Source organism: Halichoeres trimaculatus, unplaced genomic scaffold (genome assembly GCF_033239565.1).
Source record: "Halichoeres trimaculatus isolate MK-OKI-2021-1 unplaced genomic scaffold, fHalTri1.1 fHalTri1_scaffold_20, whole genome shotgun sequence".
In the NCBI taxonomy this organism is placed as follows: domain Eukaryota; kingdom Metazoa; phylum Chordata; class Actinopteri; order Labriformes; family Labridae; genus Halichoeres; species Halichoeres trimaculatus.
The window spans coordinates 6153932-6173337 of record NW_027437198.1 but is presented as its reverse complement, the minus strand read 5'-3'; the positions used below and the strand labels follow the sequence as shown (position 1 = coordinate 6173337).

At 40.0% G+C, this 19406-nt stretch overlaps 1 protein-coding gene across 2 annotated transcripts in view; it reads right to left on the bottom strand.

Annotated features, from left to right (window-relative positions):
- The window catches only part of prkcab (protein kinase C, alpha, b), a 197043-nt gene that overhangs the window by 48574 nt on the left and 129063 nt on the right, over positions 1-19406 (bottom strand). The window lies entirely within an intron of this gene.

Here is a 19406-nt window from a genome sequence, read left to right as displayed (position 1 = left end):
ACACAGTGTTTGCTCACTGGTCCAGACAGGAGTTCCCACTCCATCTTGGGCTTGACCGGTCTGAGGAATAAGCAATTAATTGTGTCTTCTTTGCTAGGGATGGGCACCGAGTTAGATACTTTATAGGTTCTTTTGTAGGTACTGAACAAATTCAGTCAAAAGTACTGGGCACCGATTCATGTAAAATCGGAAGGTACCATGTTTAGGTACTTAAATGCATCCTTGTGACTGTAAGGGAGTGGAAGAGTAGGCAATTTTCCATGCAGGACATGAATACAGCTTTGCAAGTTTATATACTGAAAAATAAATATGGTAAATTGAAAAAAAAAACGAGTTTTATTTGTTAAAAAAAATTATATTTTTTACCACATAAACACAAAAAAGAACAGAAAAATGGTAGCGTAGAGTACCAATACCAATGGCTAGGTAATGGGCATTGGTACTGTATTGTTTCACATGTCAAAGGTACCCATCCCTTTTCTTCACTCTTCATTGTTTCCATCCATTGTTCAGGATTAAAGTCAAAAACTAGTGTCAAAACTCCCATAACTTTTTTTAAAATGAGGACATCAATTTGATGGAACTCATTTAAGCTCACACTGCACTGGTCTAACCAGCAACACTCACGGCATAGCAGGGGAGGGAGAGGCAGAGAAGAGCACACAGAAGAAAAGAGAAGAGAAAGTGAAACTTAACTATGGTCACTGATGTAGGACAAATATCTAAACCTCCTAATAAACAAATACTGATTTATCAAAGTTATATAAACATAGTTCTCTGAAAATCCTGTCAACAAACCAAATCATTTCAAATGAGTGACTATTTGTTGTTTTCCTCTTGATGATGCACTTTTGACTGATGCAACTCATAAACTTGAAAATACGGCACTTATTTAAGCAGACAGTGTCTCTTGGTATTTTTCAGTTCAGTTTTTATCTTTTCAATCAATCTTCTACCTTCACCACTTTCATTAAATGCAATAATTAACTCTTCCTTTTATTACTTTGTCTAAACAGACTGCACATCTTCATATAAAAGGAGCACAGCCTTATAAAAGCTGAAAACCTGATTATGACATGTAGCGTTAAACGTTGATGTAGCCTTGATTTGAGTGTGCACAGGGGTCATTTACATTTAAAAGTTTTTAAATCTAGTTGAAGTAAACTTTAGCATGCCAATCGTTGGCTTTAACCTGTCTCAGGAGATCAGGTTTGCAGAGTCTTTATCTTCTTGTCGATCTCTTTTCATGACACATTTTTATACATGTGCTTTTACTGGAGATTAAGCTGAGCATGTTTTAATCATCAAAATGCTGCTTTTATTTCATTTTTAAAATTTATTTTTAACTTTTTTCTTTGAAAGTACCATGGGCAGAATTTTCACTCCTTCATCCTTTGTTGTTTTCATTATTTAATCTTTTACTTTTTTTAAACAGATGTTTTCCTTTCTTTATTTGGTGATTCTTAGCCTTTTATATATTTCTATTTTTTTTTTCTCTCACATTTCTCTTTTACTTCTCTTCTACTTCCTTTCTTATATTTCTTTTTAATGTTGTACTGTTGATGTAAAGCACTTTGTAACTCTGTTTTGAAAAGTGTTATATAAATAAAGTTTATTATCATTATTATTATTATTATTATTGTTATTATTATTATTATTATTATTATTATTATTATAATAAATTGAATAAATAATAAATAAAAATAATAATAATCATCATCATCATCATATTCAACATCGTATTAAACATGATTATCCAACAAAAAATTGTGGCTAGTGAAAATGCTCTGTGGCTAGTAACTCTGGGAAACCACTAGCCACGGTGGCTAGTGAGTAAAAAAGTTAACGTCAAGCTCTGCCTTCAAGAGATAACTTTTACCTCAGAGTCCATAACTGTCTTGCCTCTGTAACACATTCATAACCAGAAAACCAAATATGTTTCATTAGCAGTCAAAACCTGATTGGTCCGAACAGTTTCAGTCAGCAGAAGCCACAGATGTGACCCTGTTAACTGAAGCCTGTCAAGCCCTGGGCCTCTCCTGAAAACTGCTGACATGATCCTGTCAGAATTCTGCAGAACCTGTGTCCTCGTGTAAAATCAACTCTGACGACCGACCATGCAAAAAAAACAGATATTTGTTGCTGCTAAAATTAAATCAGCATGAAAACTCAACAGCAATCATTGTGCATGTCAAAAATCTTACATGGATTGATACTGAACTATGTATTCTGTAAAATACACCAACTTTTCCAAAGCTCTTCTTTATTTCCTGAAACATATGAAATCATCTTTTTAAAGTCTTTAAGCTTTTTCCCTGCTGCTGGAGTCCACAGTAAACCTTTTTTTCATGCACATACTTAACATTTTCACACTTCGAGAAGGCAAAAGTTAATCAAAATTCTTTCCTTCTTAAGGACACCAAACCCCAGATGAATATTCAAGAGGAATAGTTTGATTTGAAGAGGAATCCCAGAAGGCCTCTGTGATTTCACCAGAAATGAAAAAGAAGAAATGTTCCATAACAGCTTAACTTGTAATAACGGAGACAAACACAATATGAATGAGTTTATTACTCATGATCAGCGTCTCCATTAGTGGAATAAATAACTACACAAACAGATCGGAGTCGTCTCTGCCTCACTGACACACTGAACAGCCCTTCACTTTCATTCTACTACATATGGGACTGATGAGTATTGACTTTGCAAATCGCACTATGAATAATCTGCATCATAACCAGCAGAATATTAATGGCTCAGACTGACTCAAGCAAAGCAGGGAAGATAGATCCAGATGGAAATGTCAGGCCGTTATCGGTACGTGGGAATGTGTCAGGTTGGAGTGTTTTCGTGCTCGGTGTCAGTTCTCTCCATCTTGTCATCCTGGAAGCCTTCCCAGCATCCTCTTCACTGCTGTCTTCAGATGTAATTCAAGCACAAAAACAAACCCTACAGTGATGGTGTGCTGCCAGAAGCAGTCTTACTGAGGACTGTTGTTCCTGGACAGAACATCTGGCTCTGAGGCTGTATGAAAAAAAAACAAGCTAATGAGCTGGAGAAAGATTGGTGCTCTGATACTGTTAAAAAACAAATAACTCAGAGGGGGAATAACAAACTTTGATGTTTTTGAATATAATTTTGCAAAATTTGCATTGAGAAACATGTTTAATTTGCAGTTGCAAAGTTTTTGATTGGATCTGCCAACCCTCATATGTTAGACTGATTCACATTTCCTCCTGTCGGTAAAAGCTCTGGTAAGCTAATGTGACGCCACCATTGTGTTGTCACAATTGTGATATTTTTTTAATGTTTTACATCTGAAACTTATATGCTAATGTGTCAGGCATACACTATCTGTTTTGAAGGTTTATTTTTTTTGTGCTTTGCATTACCTGTGCGATTATCTTTGCAGTAGTTGCTTTGCGACTTTTCACATCAACACGCTTCATTCTGTCCAGCCAGGCTGAGAGGAAAAGACGTTAAACTGTGTCTATGTTTACCTCCCCTAAAATGTCCCCAAAAAGTGGTGATATGTTCTGCTGTGTGTACTTTTTATTGACAAAATATGCGCTAGAATTCCTTCATCTTTTGTTCAGAATCAGCTACCTTTCACAGGTAACTGGCTCCACCTCCTTCTCATTCATCCCTGCAGCGCCTTAGCGCTTTAACACACTCAGACGCTGAAGCTGTGTCCCAATTCAGGGGCTGCAGCCTACGGAGGCTGTAGCCTTCGGAAGACCCGGCCTTTATAGCCTGCGAAGACCGCAAAGGCCGAACTGAATTGAGACGGTCTGGTCTACGAAGCATTTCCTGTTTGTCACCCTCGACGTCACACAGCACCGCCCTCACCTGTCAGGCTTACATTACTTCTAAACACACGTAAACCAAAACCTCACATATAAACCGGATGATTTTTACAATCTTTTTATTACTTTGCGCTATTATTTTTTATAATTATTATTATTATTATTATTATTATCATCATCATTTTTATTATTATTATCATTTGTATTATTATTATCCCTATTGATAGAGTATAGATCTACCATTTACATGAGAGTAGGGCAACAACGTACATTTTCAACATTTGATCAAGTGCTGGGAGGATGATAAATAAATAAGTTTTAAATAAAAGCTGCTTCAATGATTTAATGTCTTTTGTGAATTCCCTGTAAAAAATACATAAATAAATAAAAAAAAAACTCCAAGTAAGTTTTTTCCCAAGAGAATTTACATTTATGGACATATTTTTATAAAATAATGAGAAGATTCATAAAGAACTGTTTTTCCACAGTATATTACTTGAAAAGAGCCCAAACAACACATTTTCACACAGAAAAACAAAATATTCTTTCACATTTTAGAAACACAATCACATAGTTGTTGCCAGAAATCCTTCATATCTGGATAAATCAGGACTCCTTTTGGAGTTCGGCCGTGTCCATCATGTTCGGCGTTCATACGCAATGAATCTTGGGATATGTGAGGCTATGAAGGATTCACTGAACCCGTCCTTCGTGGCCCCCGAAACGGAGGACGGATTCGTCGGCCGCATTTGGAGGAGCCTCCGTATTGGGACAGCCTCCGACGCAACACTGTGACGTAATCGGTCTTCAAATCCAGCCTCCGTAGGCTGCAGCCCCTGAATTAGGACACAGCTTGAGTGTCTTCTGACTTCAGCAGGGAGCGTAGAGTGGGTTGTTCCACTGTGGAAACTGGACGGTCATTGGATAAACACTGGGCTTTGTCCCGCCCATCAGATGCTGAGCGTCTCTAGGGGTCTATGAGGCAGTGGGCTGGCCTGGACGCTGGGCTTCTGCATGATGATTGGATGATCTGTCTGAGGCCGAATCCCTTTTTGATTGACAGTGAAATGAGCCAGTCAGCGATCTTGAAGTATAACCCTCCACTGGAGCATCTTCTGAGTTCTACATTCACTTGTTCTGGACTGATCTGGAGGCTTTATTGATCCCCAGAGAGTTTACCTTTCTTAAAAACAACGAGCGTTGTGTTTAAAGATTCTCTCTCTTTTCACCAATAAGCAGCTACAGCTACAGCTGCGGAGCTTCTCCCCGTCACTCACACTTACAGCCTGTCGTAGTCTCACGTAAACGCTCCAGCTGCTAACAAGCTAACATGGAGACTAGAATTTACGTTTAAATAAATAAACAAATTTATGATGTATACCGGAAAAAAATGAGCTTCCCCACCACTGCAGTATACTTCTTTCAAAGTCACGCTTCTCTTTGGTAGGCTTTACACAATAACAATTGATCCGATCACCGATCAGTGAGTTTAAATAAACCGATAACCGATCACCGATCACTGATCCGATCACGGGAGGAGCAATATTTAAACTACTTGTTTATGTACTTATATACTTATGTGCTATTTCCTGGGTATCAATCTTGCCATGCCCCAATCTGACTGAGATACATGGGTTAAACATCAATGACCTCTGGAGGGCAGTAAAGGACTGACAAGTTCAGTCTGGACAATCAAAAATATAACCCAAGACAAAAATAATTAGCACAACTTATAGTAATTAAATTACTTTATTGTAATTAATTACTTTCCTGTAACAAGTAAATACTGCAAATTAAGGACAGTAATGCTGCCTCAAACATACTGCAGCATATCAATTAAATTAACAGTCACATCTGTAACTCTAGTGCAAATAGAACAAAACTGCCTCAAAACATTCATATACATCCACAAAATTAACATTTTTTTAATCATGAGTCATTGCTCTGGGATACAAACAAATAAACATGTCGATGCTGTGAAACTAGTTTGGAGTAAATGAGACATATTAAACACAACCATGACGTCATTGATTGATCGGTGATTTATGACATGACGACCGATCCTGATCATTACAAAAAATGGCAAATATCGGCCGATCCGATATAGCCGATATGATCGGTGTAAAGCCTACTCTTTAGTTTAAGTTTGGGCTCCAGAACATTTAAGTTAACATTGTAAGTATTTTCTGATGTATAAATAAGACGCTTTGTAGTTTTCTGAGGTTGGTAAAAACAGTAAAAGTGATTGTTAAAAACATGTTTCAAGGTTAAATGTGAACAGCACATAAAATATGTTAAAAACAGTTCATGGTTTACAAAAGGTTTAAAATCTCTTTAAGAATGTTAAAAAGAAAGTGTTAAAGCCTTAAGCTCATGTATTAAGTTAAAAATGCTAAAAAGCAAAAACATAAGGAAGCTTGAGAATGTGATTTCATGATACTGTGGGTTGTATGTGAATCTGATTTGTTTAATCTATTGTGAAAATAATATTTTTGGACTAAAACACATGGTTTATTTTACTGTAAAGGACAGAATAACTACTGTCGAGCCAGGCTAAGACAAAAAGACGTTAAGCTGTGTCTGTGATCAATTTTTCATTCACAGAATCTTATTATCTGTCTACTATGCGCCAGCCTGGTACCTGTAGGACTGACTTCAAACATGGTCGTAATTAAAGCCCTATAAACAAAGGAGGAGGAGGAACCCCCCCCCCCCAGCCTCACACCCATCACCCTGCCATGTGTCAGAATATGAGTAACTATTTATACCGCTGACTGAGAACCCACTTACCAACACGCTAAATCAGACAAATAACATGTCAGAAGAAAACCCAGGCAGTGACATAGCAACGGGAAAGGTGTGTGACGGAGGAGGGTGCTCTGGGTGTGATTGACATGGGAGTGAGTCAGTGGGTCCCCTGAAAGTCTAATTAGCATGTTCTCTTTTTGCAGAGCTGGGTCTATTCATAGACCGTTTCCTCTGGCTTTTTCCTGGAGGTCTTTTCTGAGAGAATTAAAAATAAAAAGAGATGGCGTCATGGTCATACCCCCTCACGTCCTGACTCTGCTCTCCTGGGTCTCCCTCCTTCTGCAGACCATTTTCGCCTTTTCTCCTGCATGATAACTCCTCCTTTCAGCTTTTTAAAGTCGGGAACATCGGGTTTATCTTCAAAGGAACTTGCTGAGTGGACAATAGACACCAGGGACTCAGAGGGGATGCTATCTCTCTGCTCTCTATTACTTTCTTTTTATTACACTTTATCAGACTCTGTTCATCACCTTCCCCTCCAATATCCAGTAAAGCCGGGATATTCCTCACTTTATTGCAAGCCCTCACTCTCCTGTTTTAGTCTACACTGTGTCTTCTTGTCTGTGTTCCCCGTCTCCTGGAAGTCACTGGTTTTCTCTCTCAGTCATCTAAAGCGACTCAGTGCAGCCCGATGCATGAAGAGGCTGAGTGAGAAGACAAAATCTGCTCAGCCAGCAGGCTTTTTGCATGTGCATGTGCACTGTGCATGTGTGTCTGCACGCCTGCCTGCATGCGTGCGTGCACTTACTCCACCCTTAAGGCCATCTCACAGCCTTCAGTTGGTGCAGAAAAAGCGAGAAACGCACAGATGCATGAAACAAACGAGGCTAAGCAACAAACACAAAACTCTCCTTTGTGTCTCCATCTCACCTCTCCTGAACCAAAATGATCTCTCTCTGTGCGATAAGGCTGCTTTCTTTAGACGCATTAAGACTTTATGACACACAAAAACTGCTACAAGACGAAACGAAATCTCTGAAACCCGACACACAGCTGACCCAAAACCTCTCTGCCACAACATACAGCCTCGTCACATAAGCACATGTGTGAAACTGACAATTTTATTTGCAAAACAAAAAGTACTTACATAATAAGTGATGGAGCGCTGCAGGAATAAGCCTCAAAGCTTGGATGTTATTTTGCATCTTTGAACTTGTACGTTCTGCTTTTTGGATAAAAGAGACGCATAAAGTGTTTGTTTTTTTTTGTTGTGTGTGTGATGCTTGTTATAATGTCCGAGAGGTATCCAAGATTTTCTTTAACTCTGAAACAAACATTTATAATTTACGTCAGTGGAAACCTCATTAGAGGATTTTGAAGCTTTAGAGCAGCTTTAACAAGCTGGAAAGGTGAGCATCATCAGCTGATGGGTTGGAAGCTTCAGAAGTGCTGATGCTGAAGTCAGAGGAAGGATAGTTTGTTTAAAGCTTAGCTTTAAGTTTTACAGCTGAAACTTCCTGTTGTGCAGAGTCTCTTTCAATTTCAACACCTTAAATGTTTCCTTGTGCACCCAGCTGAACCCGAACTTCGGAAACTGACTCTTATGAGTAGTGTTGCCTTGAAAAGTAATCTGATTACTGATTACTTGATTTTAAAAGTACCATATTGACCCAAATATAAGACAGAGTTCTTTTTTTCCTTGAAAATATTGTGGAAAAAGTGGGGTGGTCATATAACTGAGGTCTAACCATTCACACTTGTCTAGGGTTGCTACACGACCGCAACAGCAGGGGGCGCCACTTTTTATAAAGCTAGTGACCTCACGGTGGCTGCGGTGATCTGTCAATCACAGCAGAGACTCAGGCTGTTTTCCAAACCGCCTTCTACACTAGCAGTGCCTACTACCTTGGCCGAAATTTAGTACGTAGTAGTCAGTATGCGAAAATTAGTAAAATCTGTGGTATACCAAAAAATCCCCTGATGTCCCACTGATCAAGGAAAATTTCTCAGTATGCAACAGACCAGTCTACCTGGCATACAGTGGCATCCCACAATGCACGGCGCTGACTCTGTTTGTCATTACGGGCGGCAGGTTTCAGTGAATTACCGCCATCTAGTGGAATGAGTCAGTATTACAGCTACAACATTACAACACTAACGCTATATGGTCTGTGAGATAGAAGTGATGAGAAAGAAACACCAGTAAATCTTGTCACTTCCAGTCATAAAAGAGTCGTTTACTTCTACAGATTCATTAAAGCCCATATAAGACTAATTACCCACTTTTTAACCATACATGTGTATATGGAAGTGTTTTTTTCATCAGCTGTAAAAAAAAAAAAAATCCCTTTCAGATTTATTTTCAGTAAACAGTATAACTTTTGGTGTAAGATTAGAAATCAATAATGATGATTCTGTTTGATATTATTAACAAAATAACTAAATGCCGAGATCGACCCATAGCTTGTTTTGTATATTTATATTTAAGGCAAAAAAAACAAAAAAACAAAAAAACAAAACATCATCTGGAGCTCTGCTTTCCGAAACTGGAAACTAGAGTAGTGAACTACAAAACAGACCCAAAAGAACAGTCATACTAAAAACTACAAGCAAAAGCAGTAAGCAGTATGTAGTGCCTACTACATTGTTCTTTTACATGTAGTATGTAGTAGGCGGTCTGGAAAACAGCCTCAGTGACAGGAGCTTTGGACAGGAGATGAGAAATGGACAGGTGCTGTGATTGTCCAGAGCAAGGTGAACCAAAAGTTGGACAATGTAACAGACAACGGAGGCAAAGTTATGATAGTAATGTTAAGATAATGATGGTCAGTGCAGCAGCCATAATGTGGAGTCACAGAGTGTAATGTACGGAGATCACGCATCCAAAAAGACAGTCTGAAAAAAGCAAACTGTTAAAGAAAAGTTTATTGTAGTCTTCAAAGTGACCATTTCCAAAAGACTGACAGGAGGTGGTGTGAGTTTAGAAATGTAACAAAGGCATGTCTGTTACCAGAGATGTCATCAGAATTACATCTGAAAAATGAAAGCAGTCTCTAATTGTTATTTTGATGATTTTCTCAGAGTTTTTAATAAAAAATACTTTGTTCAAACAGAGTTAATTTTTGTTATCAGAGTCTTCCTGAAGATTGGTCTTGAAAAGAGGGGGTCGTCTTATAATCAGGGTCCTCCCTGTCAATACAGTGACTTGGTTAGATTTCCATCCACCCATTTTTTTAACCCCCTTATCCTGTTCAGGTGTCTGTCACAGGTGGCTGGAGCCTATCCCAGCTGTCATTTGGCGAGAGGCGGGGTACACCCTGGACGGGTCGCCAGTCAATCGCAGGGACTTGGTTAGATTTAAAGGTACTTTTTTAGTTACATTGAAGAGCTGCTGACAACACCCCCAACGCCACATAGAGCTGTACAATTTGGAAAAATAATAGTAATGAATAATAATATGAGTCAAAATGTTTTTTTTAATGTAAGTTTTAACAGTTTTATAAATTGTGCTTTTCATTTTGTTTGCCTGGAGTTTGATGAGCTTTGCCTTTGATTGGGTGGTTGTAGACCATGTGTTAAAAAGAAAAACAGAAAGTGATGTAGTTGTCATGTTGCGCAATGAGACTCAGTAAAAACCTCTCAACGTTATCCTTCTCCATTTGGTTGATTTTTGTTAGGCTTGTCGTCCAAGTACCACACATCGAACCCTTACGCTATAGTTATAAAGGGACATACAGAGATTAATGGTTGTTGTGAATTATGCACTTCATAATCGAAAACAAAAATATCAATTCTATACATTCTGGATTTTAAAATACAACTACAGAAAACTTGTACTGAACTATTTGTGGTGCTTTAATGTACGGTTTAATTAAACTTAAGCATTTAATTACAATTATTTTTTAACTTTTGTTATAGTCTAGTTTATTTTTGTTAAAGCTGTAGCCTGTTGATCCTGTATCATTAATACATACAAGCACAAGTAAATGATACTGGAGTGGGGGCTCACATTATCCCCCGTACCCTGCTTGGGGCACCGAACTCTAAAAAGTGTGGATACGCCCCTGCCAGTCAGCCTGCGCTATTGCATGTAAACTATGTTATGTTGCTCTGCTCATTTACAATGGATTTGTGGTAAACGGAGGGTTCAGCTCATGGAATAGAGGAAGTTAAACACCTCAAGTATTTATGGCCGTATGTATTACGTGTGAGTTGTCCTTATGCTGAAAACATGACTTTTTACGAATGTGACTCCTTGAAATGTAAGAAGAAAGCAAATATATCTTTGAGTTTAAAGAATAGTAACCCATTGTTACGTGGATAAGTAACTTGAGTTTGTTTACTGAAGTTGAAACAGTAACAGGTTAGATTGCTCCTTACTGAAAACAGTGGTCATATCAGAGTATCATGTTAGCATCCCTGCTTCTGAGTGCTCTCCTTTCTACTTAAAGGATCTGTGGCCTCCTGTCCCTGGCCAGATGAACCCCACACAGTTCAGAGCCACACACAATGAAAAGCAGCCAGTTTAGCCTGTTTCTTTCTCTGTTGTGATCACGCATCAATCTGAATAATGTGCAGAGAATATCAATGTGCAAACACTTGAAGAGGCAGCACTCTGTGCTTCTTTCATCGTGGCCCACACTGACACATTAAAATCAAGCAAACACACCGTAGGAGACATTTTTTGATTTCTTTCTGCAGATTCATGGGGGCGATGTTTCAGAGAGTTAATGTGGAGCATATTGTCTAGATCTCCCACCAGATACAGGTTCTGTGGAATTGAGATAATTGAAGGAAACTCAGCCTACATCATTGTTGCCAGTGCACTCTGCAGGCACATATGTAAGAAGCCTCCAAACACATGTAAGACGTAAAAATGAATTAGAGTTTATGAACAGCTTGATACGTCTGTCCTGTCTCTCCTCACAGCCCTTTAAACCCTGGATATATGACGCTGTTCAGAGGAAAGATGCTGGCGCACAAACTGTTGACACAAACAGACAGAGCCGCTGAGGCGAAACCAGGGAGGAAGTGGCTTCCAGCGAGGCGAGATGATGCCGCTGCCGAACTCCTCTGAGCGTAACGAGGATCACATCAAGCAGAAGAGGAGGAAGAAGCCGATGATGAGAGCAGAGTGACAATGAGTCAAACACATCGACTCTAAGCTAATTATAGTCAGGCAGCTGGCCACGAGAGGTAACATTAACTAAACACTGATTAACTAGCTCTCAGGATGAGGAGGTGTGCTCAAAGGCTGACGGGATTCATGTCCGGGGTTAATTGGTTAACAGGCGACACTTCTGAGCTAACTTTACACCGGCATACAAATTAGGGAGAGGGCTAAAAAGTATGAAAACAGAAGGAGCTTGAATCCAGGCTTTGGAGGTGTCTCCAAGCAACACGTGGAAATTCTGAGGAAGAGGGAGATCAAGGCCAGAGAGGAGGGGATGGAATTTTTCCACTTGTTTCTTTTCAGAATCTGTTCCACTCACGCTGCTTTCTAAAAATCCGAAACTCACATTGCAACACTTTTGATACCACTGAGTCCATTGTCACCGTTTTTTTTGGCAAGTAGAGCAAAATTCTAACACTTTTGACTGAATTAAAATGAGAACAAACACAGTCGCAACTATCTGTTCTGTTATGATATTCCTTTCATCCTCAATATCACTATCATTGTTTTGATTTTTATCTGGACAGCTGCAATTTTAAAGGTAGGGTCTGCAGGAATTTTTATTACTTGTTAGTAAATACAACATTCATACTAGGCTCCTCCTCCTTGGCTCAGTGCCAGCGGCAGCACACACCCACAGCTTCTGACCTAAACTGAACACGCTCATTTGCCTGGCAACCACCTGTATCATCACGCTTTAACCATAGAATGTAAAAAAAAAAAAAAAGGATGTCATCTTGCTTGGCTTGAAGTGAGGTGGCCACAAAAACTGCTCCCCCTGGTGGCTGGCTGCAGTATAGGCTAAAAAATCTGGCTGTCCAGTTATTCCAGATGGGCTGTGGTCAAACTTTGAAAAATTAATACACAATGTAGAAATGTTTCTTACATCCAATTGTTGTGTTAATTTGAAGATATTTTTTGGCTGCCTTGTATTCAAATTCTCTTTTTACTGAAAAGTTTTGTTTTCAGTTTCAAAGATGAGGTTTTACATCCCGTTTCACGATGATTGACAGCTACTCTTCTTGTGTATTTTTTCTGGTACTGTAAAATATGTCAGGAGCTAGAGTAAAGAAGTGATTAGACTCTTAAAAGAAAAAAAAATATCATTTTTGTCACCCGGCTCAACTCAGATTCTCCAAGAATCCCTCACAGTCTCTACTGCGCAGACTCTGGCTACACAATGGCTGCGCCTGTGACAGAGGTATTGGAGAGCCATGCACCAGACTTAGCATGTTAGCACAAGCCAATCACAGGTATTTGACACATACCTGGTTAGCAGAAAGCCAACTTGCATCGCTTTTCATCCTGAGGGAAAGTCGAAAGTGGAGCCAAGCTTCACCCTCGTTGAGGAAAAACATTGATCTGTTTGGGTTTTTGTTTCACTTTAGGTGTTTTTCTTCCTCGGTGCGATGCCCACTACTATATCTGCTCTGACTAGCTTCTACCACCTGTTATCAACACACAAAGTCAGTTACACACTTGGCACGCTGTGATTGGATGTCTACTCTCAGCCCAGAAAGGCCTCGATTCCACCATGATATAAGGCAGAGGAGGGTGGTTGAGGCTGACACAGACACTGACACACATGTACAGACGCCTGTAGGAAACAATTGAGCAGGATTAATCCTGTAAAAGTCTACATTTTATACTTAAGGAAAATTCTGCAGACTTATCTTTAAATCTATTAAAATCTATAAAACCTATAATCTATAAAGATTTGAAAAAAAGTCAAGTTGAACAAGATTGCAGAATTCATTTAGTTTCAGACGGATTTCAGAGGATTATAACGGGTTAGTGCAGTTTTTCCAGTCTCTTGTGTAACAAAACAGTTTGTATGATTTTCATGCCCCACACAAACCCACTCTGACTAATAGCAAAGTGACATCACAGCGAGCAATCTGATCATTCAAACACATTAAACAGCAGAAAACACCAAACACGCAATTACATCCAAAGATCACAAATGCATCATGTGTGTCCTTTGTGTCTTTGTGTCTACGTGTCGGTGTGAGGGGCTCCGGGGAGCAAAGTGAACAACTGTACAGTTGCTATGGTGATAATGGGTTAAGGCAAATTCATTGAAAGTCAGCAGGAAGAGAGCAAACAGTAGAGAGATGGAGGAAAACAAGCAGAGAGTAATCACTCAGTGATGTTAACGCTTGATGAAAATAAGTGTGCAAACACAAACCCAGGGAGGAAAGTGATGGAAGAATTAAAGCAGGGAGCGATGGGGACTGGAGATGATGATGAAATGTTCACTTTCCTCCAGGCTGGAGCTCAGCTGCACGGCTGAGGGGGGAAAATCATGCAGGGATGTTTGTGGCTTCAGGGATTCTTGGTAACTCTCTCTTGGTTGTGTGTCCCAATGACAACAACATGAAGTGCTGTCAGGCTTGAAACACACACACACACAAACACACCCTCACACTAAACACACACTGCCTCCAGCCTTGACTGAACAATCTGACCTGCAGGGTGAAGGGCGAACATGTAGCATTGCACCCAGTGACTGGTTTTAAAAGAACGTGTTTATCTATTCATAAGCGAGAGAAGATGGTGCAGTGTTTTCGAGCTGCTGAACAAAAGCGGAAAGGTACAAAGTTCTCAGTGGGAGAGGATGAGAGAGAAATGCATGCATCAGATGGTTGGAAATATAAAGAGATGTAAGAAACGGAGAACAACAGATCTAAAAAATGACACGCACATGGATCAGATGATGTCAGTGACGAGGCTCAGCAGCGTGTGTGTGTCTGTAGGTGTGCAGGTGGGTGGCATCAAAGCCGTCAGCCAGCCACTGCGGGCCACACTGAACACGCTCCTGTCCACAATGTTCAGACAAACTCTGTCAATTACAGGGAGGGAGGACAAAGGCTTCACCTGCCAAACCACCTGCCTCCACTGAGGCCAGCGCTGATGGAAAGAAAACATCTCAGTGCATTTATGTCCTTTAACATTTAAAATAAAAGTTATGACGGTGAAAAAAGTGATGACCGGTTTATTTTAGAGGTAAAAACTTGCAAAACTCACAGATACTTAATGGCCTGAGACTGTATGACTAACACCGATGACAGCGCCCAGTCATCAGCAGAAAAAGTTTTATAGCTCGCAGGTTTTCTTCCATGCTGTCAACCCGCTGCACATGTTGGATTAAGGGTTCCTTTCCCTTTGCCCACACTCTATACCAGATTAGACTTTTCAGCAAATCTGAATTTTTGGATTGAACAACAAGACACAACAGGAACAAAGATAGCCTTAGTTGAAGTTGGGGAAACAGAAACGATAATGTCTGACCAGGACCTCACCTAAAAGGAAGGGGTATTAGAATTTTCCGATAATACACCTTTCCTGCTGATAAGATGGCAGAGCAGAGACCGAAGGAAGCATGATTATTGATTTTCATCAAAATTACACTCACTTTTAATCAGACATTCAATCCTTTGCTACTTCATGTAAGTATCAAAGAACAATCAAAAAGGCCTTAGCAAAAGGAAACATCATGGGAAACACATGCGTCTTGGAAGCAAGTAAATTGTTGCATCCGCTAAAAATACAGTCAGCAGGCAGACAGGGGTAATGATGAGGGGATCAGGTGGTGTCTCATTTCTTAGGCCCTTCCCCTTGGCCCTCAAAACAGAGGGCCAAGGGGAAGGGGTTGACAAAGGGGGAGGGGTAAGGGGTACAACTGGATTTGGCCCTCAGTCCCTGACATTCTGACTTTCTGGTGCTTTAGATTCTGATACACACTCTCTTAAAATGGAGAAAAATAAATGGGTTTGTTACTAAAAACAAGTTTCAGTTAAATCAAACTACAGAGTTCTAACTGCAGCAACAGGGTGCAGACTACAGGGTGCAAACTACAAAGTGCAAATGTCAGATACAGCATACATACTACAGCTGCAGGGTGAAAACTACAGTTACAGTTTGTAAACTACAACTGTAATATGTGAACTACAGCTACAGGTGGCAAACTACAGGGTGCAAACTACAGCTACAAGATAGAAACTACAGGATGCAAACAAAAACTACAGGATGCAAACTACAGAATGAAAACTTCAGCTACAGCATGCAAACCACAGCTAAAGGGTTCAAATTTAAGCGAAAGGGAATAAATTACAGATAAACTGTGCAAACTACACATACAGCGTCCAAACTATTGTAACAGTGTGGAAACTACTGCTACAGAGTGCAAACTAAAGTTTGCAAACTACTGGATGCAAACTACAGCCACAGAGTGCAAACTTAGGGTTGCAAACTACAGGATTCAAACTACAGCGTCAGTTTGCAAACTACAGCTACAGGTTTCAAACTACAGGATGCAAACTACAGGATGCAAACTACAGTCTAAGAGTTCAAACTTTAGCTAATGGGTACAAATTACAGATAAACTGTGCAAACTACTGCCACAGAGTGCAAACTTAAGGATGCAAACTACAGGATTCAAGTTACAGCTACAGATTGCAAACTACAGCTACAGGGTAAGAACTTCAGGATGCAAACTACAGCAACAGGTTGTAAACTACAAAATGCAAACTACAGGGTGTAAACTTCAACTACAGGATGAAAACTAAAACCACAACATGCAAACTACAGCCTAAGAGTTCAAACTAAAGGATGCAAATTAAAGGATGCAAACTACAGGAAGCAAACTACAGCTACAGGGTGCTAACTGCAGCTACACACATACAAATCTCAGCTAAAAGGTACCCATTACAGAGTGCAAACTACAGGGTGCAAACTTCAACATCAAACTTTAGAGTCAAACCACAATTTTAAAACTCCTAAACCACAGTGCATTACCTACATTCCAATTACTCAGTCGCAGTGTACAAACTACGAAACTGCAGTGTGCAAACCAGGGTTTCCTTAAAATCTCTACCATGCCGAGTACCTTCCACAACCTCCTGAAGAATTCTCTTTTTTTGAAGACTGACCTAGAAGACTCCAAATCTGCATCTCCTGAATGTAAGCAGCTGGTCACTGATAAAAATGGAGTCACATGTTTTGTTAACCTGCATGAAGCTTATCCACAGGTCTGAAAGTTAGAAAATATGCTGCATGATCACATTAAAAGTGATCTGTTTCTTAGCCCGCAGAATTTATTGTTCAGTCAGTTCAGCCTCCTGATACCAAATATAAAAATGAACAACAAATCATCACTCATCAGGTTCACACTGAGCTGTTAAGACCCCGACAGCTTTCTGAAGCCCAGGATGAGAAGATCGGCTTCAAACGATCCATCGTGTCACTGCTAGCACCTCATCTGTCTAGTAACACTGATACAACCAATAATGACGCTGTGACTCAGTAAAACAGAGAAGAGGAGAGATGATGGAGGGCGGGGGAGCTGACAGCAGATACATCAAGAGGAGAAAACAGCTGCAGACACAATGAGTGAGGACGAAGAGGAAGAAAAAAGGCAGAGAAGCTGGAGCCACTAATGGTTTGAAAACAGATGACCTGCTTATCTTCATGCCAGTTGTCTTTTATCTCCCAGGTGAGGTTTCTCACATGGAAGAAGACGTGTGATGACACCTACGACTGTGTTTGTTGGCTTCAGGTTCATCTACGTCTTCACAATCTGTCAAAGGAACAAACTGGCACCTGCATTGACAATCCATCACTGATTTAATTAGAGGGAAGACGTCTCTCTGTCTCCACCTGCCTGTCAGTGTTTAATGGGTGTTCAAATGAGCACGCTGTCGCCTTGTTATGTGCATGACAGGTTTAAAGTCTGTATATCCAGTAGTAAACAAACTGTGAGACAGAGCCCTGCTGTGAGGTTGTTGTCTTTTGATATTTTACTGTTTTAACTCTCATACATTGGTTATGTGTCCTGCCTGTTGTCTTAAATGCACGTCTTGTATAATGCCGTTTGTTGCTGGTCTTGTTGAATTAAACATCAAACGGCATTAAGATATCAAACACGCCACTCACATGCATGCATATATGTGCAAACACACACACTCTCATGGAGACACAAGAGCGATATGATAGAGCTCATTAGTGAGAACTGGAGCAGAAGCAGCGTCAGCATCCTCCATGCGAGCGCCGTGGATTAAGGGATGCAGTGAGGATTTTTTTTTTTTGATGATGAGATGTGTAGACCATTATGGAGATATGTGCCAGTTATCTGAGAGGAAGTAGGTCTCTGGAGTCTTTATGGAATGATATGGCTTCTGATGCACTGTTATACACGCTGTTATGCAACCGTTTGAAATCAATCATTTAATCTTAAAGAGGCAACAAACAAGAGCGGCATCAAAAGTACTCAGATACTTTAGGAGAACACTAATACATGAATGCTCCAGGATGAAAAAAGCCTGAATTTATAATTTAACAGAGGTAATATCTGGGTCAATAACTTATCATGAATCAGTACATCAAAAGAAGAGTGCACTGCAGATTCATTTGCAACCTGGCACTCAAACATCATTGCCCTGACCAGGGCCTGTATGCATGTCAAGCCATAAGTAATGAAGACAGATTGATTGTACCGATGATACAAAGCGAATCAGACAGCGGTAAGTACATGAGCCAGGTTAACACCCCAATAAAGCATTAGATGTAACAGAAGTTGACCCCAACATTACAGGCGCTAAGTGTTACCAAACCTGTTACGGCTGAAATACACCAGATGCTTTGTAACGGCAAACAGATCAGATAGGTTTCCATTCAAGTCAGCCATCCTATTTCTGACAGACATGGAGCTGTGATGCAGAAACTCAGCATAGGGAAGATCGAACGGGACAAGAAGTAGTGACCAGAAGCTACCAAAAAACATCCAGTGACTTTCAGAATAAAACAAACTGTAACAGATCTTATTTATCTTGACTATGATGACAAATGGACATAATAAGTGGAGCCAGACCAGGAGCCAAAAGTTTTGAGGTTTTACAGTCCAACATGAATGAATAGAGACTTATCAGTGGAGCAGGAAGTGTGGGAACTCCTTGGTCTGTGACTCCAGCTGTCTGTCAATCATGTAGCATGTTGAACTGAACATGCAGTTGGTGTGAGATGACAAATGCAGTCAAGACGCAATGGAACAGAGTCTAAGTGCAGATGTTATCAGGTGTATTTGAGGCATTAGAATGTTTAAAGCAGTAGTCCCCAACCCCAGGGCCGTGGAGTAGTACCGGTCTGTGGGTCAATTGATGCCGCACATAAAAAATACTCAACTTACATTATCTCAGTTTGATTTATTACCTGATTCTGAATAAAGTTTTATCTTGGAAAATAACCAGATTCTCTCCATTATACCCATCTATGACTCTTTCTTGATGCCAAACCCCTAAGCTAGCAAAATAGACAAAAAACAAACTTCTTTGAAAAGTTGCTTTAGGCAGGGTAAAAGAGCCAGTGAGGAGACAGAGAAAGAGCAGGTCCGTGAAAATATTGTTAGACATTAAACTGGTCCGCGGCGTAAAGAAGGTTGGGGACCGCTGGTTTGAAGGATGGCTGACATTATGCTTATGCATTACCGTCTGAGATGAAATATGCAAAGACAACCGATATTTAGGAATTGAACAATTCCTCTGGAAAAGTACAGTAATGTGAGGCTTCACAGCAAATTTGCACTTAAGAGGAATGTGGTGAAATGTTGGTGTTCATCAAAGAGCTGCTTGTAGAGTTACTCACTGAGTTACTGGGTCATTACAGTGGAGCAGCTTTCATATTGC